This window comes from Nicotiana tabacum, chromosome 3 (assembly GCF_000715075.1).
Source record: "Nicotiana tabacum cultivar K326 chromosome 3, ASM71507v2, whole genome shotgun sequence".
NCBI classification, from domain to species: domain Eukaryota; kingdom Viridiplantae; phylum Streptophyta; class Magnoliopsida; order Solanales; family Solanaceae; genus Nicotiana; species Nicotiana tabacum.
The window spans coordinates 62,595,220-62,603,781 of NC_134082.1; the positions used below are offsets into that span (position 1 = coordinate 62,595,220).

The 8,562-nt window shown below is 39.2% G+C and overlaps 1 non-coding gene across 1 annotated transcript; it reads right to left on the reverse strand.

Annotated features, from left to right (window-relative positions):
• Positions 1-249: 249 nt before the first annotated feature.
• TRNAR-ACG (transfer RNA arginine (anticodon ACG)) lies at positions 250-322 on the reverse strand. The gene has a single exon. It is a non-coding gene; the product is annotated as a tRNA-Arg (tRNA).
• Positions 323-8,562: the final 8,240 nt, after the last annotated feature.

The following is an 8,562-nucleotide window of genomic DNA, read 5'->3' on the forward strand; positions in this document are numbered from 1 at the left end:
ATGGTGCGCACTTTCTCCTTGTGTACTTTATGTTGTTCCACACGAAAATAAATGCAGAAAATTAATTCCAGGACCCCGATTTGCCACTTGAATTGGTGTGAAAAATCTTAGTTCAATTTCCTAGAAAATTTGCTCAACGAGAGGTGTTGGTAAAGCACTGGATATTTACGAATTTTGGAAGTTTTTTCCATAGTTACGTTAACTCCTCAAAATACCAAAAATGATACAGAAAAAACTTAAAAAGAAGGACGACTCTGCTGGGGATCGAACCCAGAATCTCTGGTTTCGTAGACCAGCGCCTTATCCATTGGGCCACAGAGTCATCTTATTGAATTCGCTCCTATTCTTTATTATAATAGAATTTTATTATATTCACTGGACCAGTTTTCATACACTGATCGTAAAAGAGAATTCTAGAGCCCGTTTGGACATAAGAATTTTTTCATTTTTTTCGAAATCAGTGTTTGACCATAAAATTTTTTATTTTTCACTTGAAGATGAATCTTGGAATTTTTCAAAAATTTGAAAAACTCCAAATAACTATTTTTCAAAATTTTCACTCAGGTTACTCATGAAACTTCAAAAACAACTCAAAATTATATTCATGTTCAAGCACAACTCTAATTTCAAATGTCATTTTCATTTAAAAATAATTACTTTTTTTTTGGAATTTTACAATTCTTATATCCAAACGCCCACTTAAAATTATTAAGGCATTTCAAATCCAATAGGACTTATACATGTAAATTGTAACTTTAATTTGTCTATTTTCTTATTAAAAAAACTGTCCGTTGTAACTAATTAGTAAGTGTGTTTCAAGAATATAGAAGAGATGCATGCCATGGTATAAGTGGTTAAAACTTTATTGGTAATAAAATCCTATTCACAATTAATCTTTTAATAAGTTTCTTCGCGAAAAGTATATACCTTCACAAATGACTTTACCCTGTCGCCTATCACATCTTTCTCTCCAATAAAATGGATGTGAGAATAACTTTTTTGTTACGAATAGAATTCTATTTAGAGTGAATGTCTATTTTGTAGAGAATTTTACTTTGTGGCTAAGTTATTTTTCCCTTATAAATAGAGGGGTCTTACCCCATTGTAAATTATTCCAAAATTCAATAAGAATTCTCTCTCTCTTTCTCTACAATATTGTTTTCTACTTTTATTGTTTTATAACACGTTATCAGCACGAGACTCTACCGTCTCAAGAAGATTAAGGTACAACTTTTCTCCTCTTTTAATTATGACTGATATTATGAAAAGAAAGTTCGTTGCCCTTGAAATTTCGGGCAAGAACTATATGACATGGGTGTTGGATGCTGAAATCCATTTAGATGCAATGGGTCTTGGAGACGCCATTAAAGACAAAACTAAAGCATCCACCCAAGACTGTGCTAAGGCCTTGATTTTCTTGCGTCATCACCTTAATGAATGGTTGAAAATAGAATATCTCACAGTCAAAGATCCACTTGTTTTGTGAAATGGCTTAAAGGAAAGATATGACAATTTAAAGTGGTCACTCTTCCACAAGCACGATATGATTTGGCTCATCTGAGGCTCCAAGACTTTAAGTCTGTTTCTGAATATAATTCTGCAATGTTCAGAATTACTTTTAAATTGAAATTTTGTGGAGAAACTATCACTGATTATGATATGCTTGAAAAAACGTTCACAACGTTTCATGCCTCCAATATGATCTTGCAACAGCAATACAGAGAGAAAGGTTTCAAGAAGTACTCTGAGTTGATTTCTCTTCTCCTTGTGGCTGAGCGAAAAAATGACTTGCTCATGAGAAATCACGAAAATCTACCCACTGGGTCTACACCATTGCCTGAAGTGGATGAGGTGTATTCCTATTATGCTAAGCGTGGAAAAGGCCGTGGCCCTATTCGTGGTCGTGGTCGTGGTCATGGTCGTGACCGTGGACAACGAAGAAATTTTCCTGGTGTTAATCACCCCCAAAGAAAAATAACCACCAAAAGTGGAAAGGGAAAGATGAGAAACCAAAGGCAAATGGTTCAGAAACCGAATGTTATCGTTGCGGTGGAAAAGATCATTGGGCAAATATTTGTCATGTACCAAGACATTTGGTTGAGCTTTATCAAGCATCTCTAAAGAACAAAGGCCCTGAAGCTAACTTTGTCTATGACAATGAATTTGGCATCACCCACTTAGATGTGGCAGACTTCTTTGAGCGCCCTGATGGGAAAATAGACCACTTGATCGGTGATGGATCCGTGGTTAAAGATGGTTGAGTAGTTTAATTTTTATTTTTGTCTATTCATAGTAGTTAGTGAATAAATATCATGTAATCATAGTTCTTTACATGAGTAGTAGTCATTAGCTTTATTTGTTTTATAAAATTGTGTTAGTTCGTTTCGATTAAATATTGTTCTACTATTCGTTTTAAACAATGTTTCAGTTTATTTAGTCTTCTGGTTTTGTTTTTAACAATGCGTGCTCGTTAAAAACGTTGGAACACTTTGGTTGCTGGTGGAAGTAGTAAAACGTTAGTATCCATATGTTGTGCATTCATGCATATATATGTAACGCACAGAACTTATTCTAGCGTGTGAATATATTGATAATAAAACTGTTATTTCATAATACAGTATGTATTGTAAACCATCAATAACTTTGTAACATTGTATGTATGTGAATACATGACTAACTTATTTTTAAACGTAAGAATTATAGTCCAATTGTTATCATCAATATTTAGCTATAAGTAAACTGTATAAACATGTTTCGTAAGTGATTTGCACACTTGATCACTTAAATTATTATAGTTATTTTTTGTTGTTGTTTATTTTACGATATTGTGATGGTATAACCAGCTTAATATGAATGTATAATTGTTTAATGTAATTAGTGTTGATACTCAAAAATCGGGAAACGGTCCATTCATTCAATTTTTTATTTTTCTTTATTAAATACAAAAGTAAATAACTTATACATGTAAATAAATTTGTTATAATTGTATTAATCATATGTGTTGTGTACTTATAATGGTTTCTGATCACGCCCAACTATGCTTTTTAAAAGGACAATGCGAACGTTGCAAATATAACCTGAGTATTTATGCCAGAGTCGAATTCACAGAGAATTAACCTATCAATTACTTTCGTTGGACTTACTAAATTCTTTAGAATCAACTTCCCTAAACATTGTGAATAACAGTTGATGATATATTTAATAACTAAGATTGAAAGTCAATAAACAGTTGTAAACTAATTAAGCTTAAGTTGTGAACAATAATGAGAAGGTTCTAAGGTAGTGATTTCTCCTATTGATGGAATCTCTTCTGTTTATGTTTCATATAGATTTACCAACACATCTCTATCAACCATGAACACTTTTTTTACCGTGAATCTCTCCCGAGTAATTACGATAATTTACTAGACGCACTCTCCCGAGATACGCTAGCTGGCTTTGTTTATTACAGTTCACTTTAGATTGCACCCAAGACTTCGTTATCCATAATCCCGCCTTTAAACCCGCAGTTATAGATCCCTCTTATACTTTGGGAGTGATGTTGTTCAACAATCACCTAAATATGCACTCTCTCCCGAGTCATGCACACTAATTAGGCACAGCTAATTGAGGATCTTGTCAATTAACTACAACAAACACGTAGTTTAACAAATAGAGATTAAACTCGCAAACTATATTAACATAATCAAGAAGCTCATCCTTCAATAGGTTCCATCAAAACCCTAGACAAAAGATTTAGCTACTTATGACAATGGGTAAATAAACTATGAAAATATTCATGATCAAAATTGCAAGAAAAATAAAGAGAAGAATAAAATATGATGTTTTGGGTGATCTCTCACACTTGTTTCTCTTGCCAAAGTACATTCTAAAACATTACATGCCTCCCTTGGACGAGTTCTATTGTTTAATATAGGGTTTTGGGTTAAAAATCCCGTGTTTTGCACTTCAGTCCCTCAATTTTCCGCTTCCTATCAAGGTCCTACCGTGGTTACGCCAGGACCGCGGCCAACTAGCCTCTCAGAATTCGCAACAGCCTTCTGCCGCGGTCCGACCGCGGTTACGCCGGGACCGTGGCAGTCCATCTCTAGTTCTGGTTTTGCTGCCTTCGCATGGTGCACTTAGCGGATATTGCAAGATTGGCCTCGTTTTCTCCGTAATTGATCCCAAAAGTACTCCATAGACTTATTTTATTGTATATAGCCTGCAAAGCATGAAAAGCACTAATCAGAGCATTTTGTTATCACTTTTTACCATAAAAACTATACAAGAAGGTGGTTCTTTAGGGCCTAATTATAGTCAAATTCACCTATTATCAACACCCCACACTTAAATCTTTGCTCGTCCTCGAGCAAGTTGAACCACACTTCTAGGCCTAATCGTTTGATGCATTACCCAGTTTATGTCACACCCGCCATTATGAAAGAACAACCTAAGCAGTGCAACAACCACACCTCAGATGAAGACTCTAATGACATGTCACACTCGTGCTTACTCTAGTTACTCTAAACAGAGGTAAAAACTCACTTTTTCTTCCTGAGTCACATGCCCTCACATCATATTTCTGAGAGAAGTTCCACACATATAAAATCAAGCAACAAGGAACTATAGATAGAACGAATCCACTCACTCTCAGCAAAGAACATTCACATGACACACAGATATACCATAAGCTTGCCCTTAGTGTAATACTCTACTAATCGAGTTGTTCAGTCCAAGATCAAGAGGTCTTTATTTGGTTATAATGTAGACTAAGGGATGGGTAGGATATATTTGGATATAGTGACTAACCTCCCTAAGCACTTTTAATACAATCGTTCCCTTTATTCCAATTTCCATGTTCAACCCAATCATTCTTCCACACTTGTTTCATAGTCTACCCTCACTTTTCTTTAGGTGCCACTGGCCTCTCTTTTTTTATCTTTTTTTAGCTGCCATTGCACCATTCAAGTATTTTCCTGATTTTCCTTTTCCCACTCCATTACTACCCCACACTTTGACTTTTATATGCTCTTTAACGATTCAAGTGCTTCTAGGAGGTACAAGTTCAAACTATTCAAACACAGGGATGTAGGTTATTGTAAGGTTATCAAAGAACAGGCTTCAGGCTCGAAAGGGTTAACTATGGCAATATGTACAGGTGGATTCATAATTATACAGCCTACACAAGGAACTGCCTCAATCATCTCTAAGGCCAAACAACTTCTATTTCGCTTTGCAAACACACAGGGCAAGTTCTAGGTATCGCATGCAAGCACAGAATACAAGTATTATCTCACACACACTTGGCATGTAACTCATTCCAATTAGTTTGTCAACACACTCACGTGAGCGTTCAAGAAAGACAAGGTGTGCAGAATTAAGGCATAAAATTACGAGTCTACAAACGAGCCTAGACATCTCACTCTCAAGTTCATTTTAGTTATTTGCAGGTGTGTACATTACGGGTTGCATTCTTACCTTCACCCATCTTAGTCCAATAGATTCCTAAGGGTCCTAAAAATATTAAAGAAAAATCTACCTAACCCGGTTCAAGAAAAGCCCTTGGAAAAGAATCGTGGTCAAAAGAAAAACCAAAGAGGAATTACTACACTACCTAAAAAGAAAAAAAATAATCTAAATGGACTACTTCCCTCAAGAGTACTGTCCAAGTGGTCCGTCCTTAGGAAGAGTCTCCTACATTTATTTATTTTACAACCAATGTATATGTACACTAACAATACACCACTAAATCAAGTCTCTCACCCCACACAAAAAGAATATAGCATGTCCCCATGTCATAACACAAATAAAGTGCAGAAGGGTGAGAAGACTTCCCTGAGCGTCACTCGAAGTCGGAGACGGTGCTGGGATCCACATGACAAGCCCTCCCCAAAGCACAGAACCAAGCTATCATCCGGCTCTCAGACCTAGCATGCTGCTGAGACATGGCATCCATACGCACATGCAGGCCATCCACCGAGGCGCGAAGATCTGCCACCTCTTCCTCCAAAGAATGCAACATGGGTCGGCTGGACTGTGATCTAGAGAACCCTGCCCCAGTATGGGGTCGCCGAGAGGATCCGGCTCCATCATAGGATCTCCTGGATGGTGCCATAGGTGCTGGGGCGTCATCCTCATCATCAAGCTCAATAGTTGTGGGTGCATCTCTGCCCACTGTGATCTTTGAAGCTCTGAATGCCGCTTTTGTAGGCAAAGCTCCATCTGTAGGATTGGTGGGGACACCATCCAGCAGACACAACCTCGTCACAAGTGAGGGGAAGTAAAACCCTTTAGATAGCAGAGGTAACCAAAGGATCATTTCATCTCCAATAATTCTCGCCACATCAAAGTCTTTCTTGGTGACGAAGCACCACACCAATAGAGCCTGTAGGTGGTTCACATCTGTCGTGTTGCCCGTGGGCAATAACTGGCTGCAAATAATGGTTAACCAGCACTTAGCCTCATGTGTGAACGATTTGGAGTGAAGGGTAATGTTTTCCTGTAGCCAGATTGGTCGACCCCCTGCGCAGATTGTCTCAATCATAGTGTCCCAAGTGACCCCTTGGGCGTCGTGGTAATGATCAATGTCACCAGTGAACTGGGGCAGCTGCAAGACCTGGCGAATCTTCAGAATTAAGGCATCTACCACCCTGCCCCGCACAATCACATACCGGCATAAATGTTTCGGGCAGTTTGCGTAGAACTCCCGGACTATCATCGGGGTTGCCATCTCAGGTTCATCAAACAAGAACTCCATCTCCCTCCATCTGATTTTCTCATACATGTCTGCTTTTTCCATACGGGGGGCAGCCCTGTCAACAGGAATCTCAGGGATAAAGCTTTTGGTGGCCTTAGCATGAAACGCGTCCTCTGCCTCCTGTGACTGGAACCTGGTGGGATCATATATTGGCATTTGGGAAGTGCTTGCCGAGCTCTTTTGCCTTTTTCGAGCCATATTACCTGCAGACAATTCAGGGTAACAATCAGATGCATCCTAATATGTGCCAGTCGGATGGGTACTCAGACTTCGCCACCCGATGGCACCAAACAGTTTCCTTTTGTCAAACAATGCCAGTATACCCAATTAGTAAGGTGCCCAAAGTTGACAACCTCCACTATTTCCCTCACACCACTATTAATTCTACAATTCCGCCATATAATACCCCACACAATCTCCCACAAGTGAATCATGTCAAATTCTACCACCACCACAAACTAAGAAGGGCACAAAGTGCTCAAAACTTTTACAACACACCCCCAATTTTCGGCCATTCAGACCCCTCCACCAAGCGTCACCCTAAAAAATTTGTTTAGGCCTCCAAACCTTCTAAAAATCACCCCCAAGTTAAGCACAATGAAAACCCAACCATTTAAACATCAATCATGGCCAAAAGAAGCAAATAATGGAGAAAAGGAAAGAAAAGAAAGAAAGAAAAAATAATAAAATATTTACACTAAAACACTACACTAAGTTATGTAAAAGAAAGAGAAAAGAATAGAGAAACTTACCTTGAGGATAAATGGAAGGGATAGGTGGTGGAGAGAGAGAGATGGAGAAGAAAGGAGGGGCAATAATGGGGGTTTGGGGGGTAAGAGAGTGTGAAAGAGAGAAGAGAAGATAGAAGGAGATGGGGGAATAGTGGGGGGTTAGGTTTATTAAAAAGAGGGGGGAAAAGGAAAAAGAAAAAGAAAAAAACAATTCTGCACTTACCTGGCCCACGCTGGTCTGTCGCGGTCCTACCGCGGTTACGTTGGGACCGCGGTAGACCCTTTTCAGAGGGGGTATTTGATCGCGGTCCTACCACGATTATGCTGGGACCGTGGTAGACTTATTTCAAAGAAGGTCCTTGACCGCGGTTACGCTGGGACCGCGGTTTGGGCATGTTCCTGCTACTACTTTTTTTTATGCATTACACTTACAACACATTCGTGGGTTGCCTCCCATGCAGCGCCAGATTTAACGTCGCGGCACGACGCAGATGAGCGTATTTAAGGCTCGCTCGACCTCTATGGTTCAGTCAGGTGTAGCTCAGACACTTCCTTTGGTTCGCTCATGCCCACATATAGTTTCAATCTCTGCCCATTGACTCTAAATGTACGAGAGTCTTTCTCTGTGGCAATCTCGACAGCACCTGAAGGGAAAACTTCGACCACTCTAAATCATCGTGACCTGAGTTTACCCGGAAATAGCCTTAATCGTGAGTTATAAAGCAACACCATATCTCCAGGATTGAAATTTTGCTCCACAATGTTCTTGTCGTGCAACCTCTTCATTCTTTCCTTGTACAACCTTGTGCTCTCAAAAGCAAGATGTCTGAACTCGTCGAGATCATGCAATTCTGTGATCCTCGTTGTGCCCGCAGCCTCGATGTCTAGATTCAGCTGTTTTAGTGCCCGCCACGCTCTATGTTCAAGTTCCACTGGCAAATGGCAGGCCTTCCCGAACACCAACTTATATAGTGACATACCAATCGGTGTTTTAAAAGCAGTTCTATAAGCCCAGAGTGCATCATCTAACTTTTTTGCCCAATCAGTTCTTGTGGCGTTCATAGTCTTGGTTAGCACACTCTTTATCTCTCT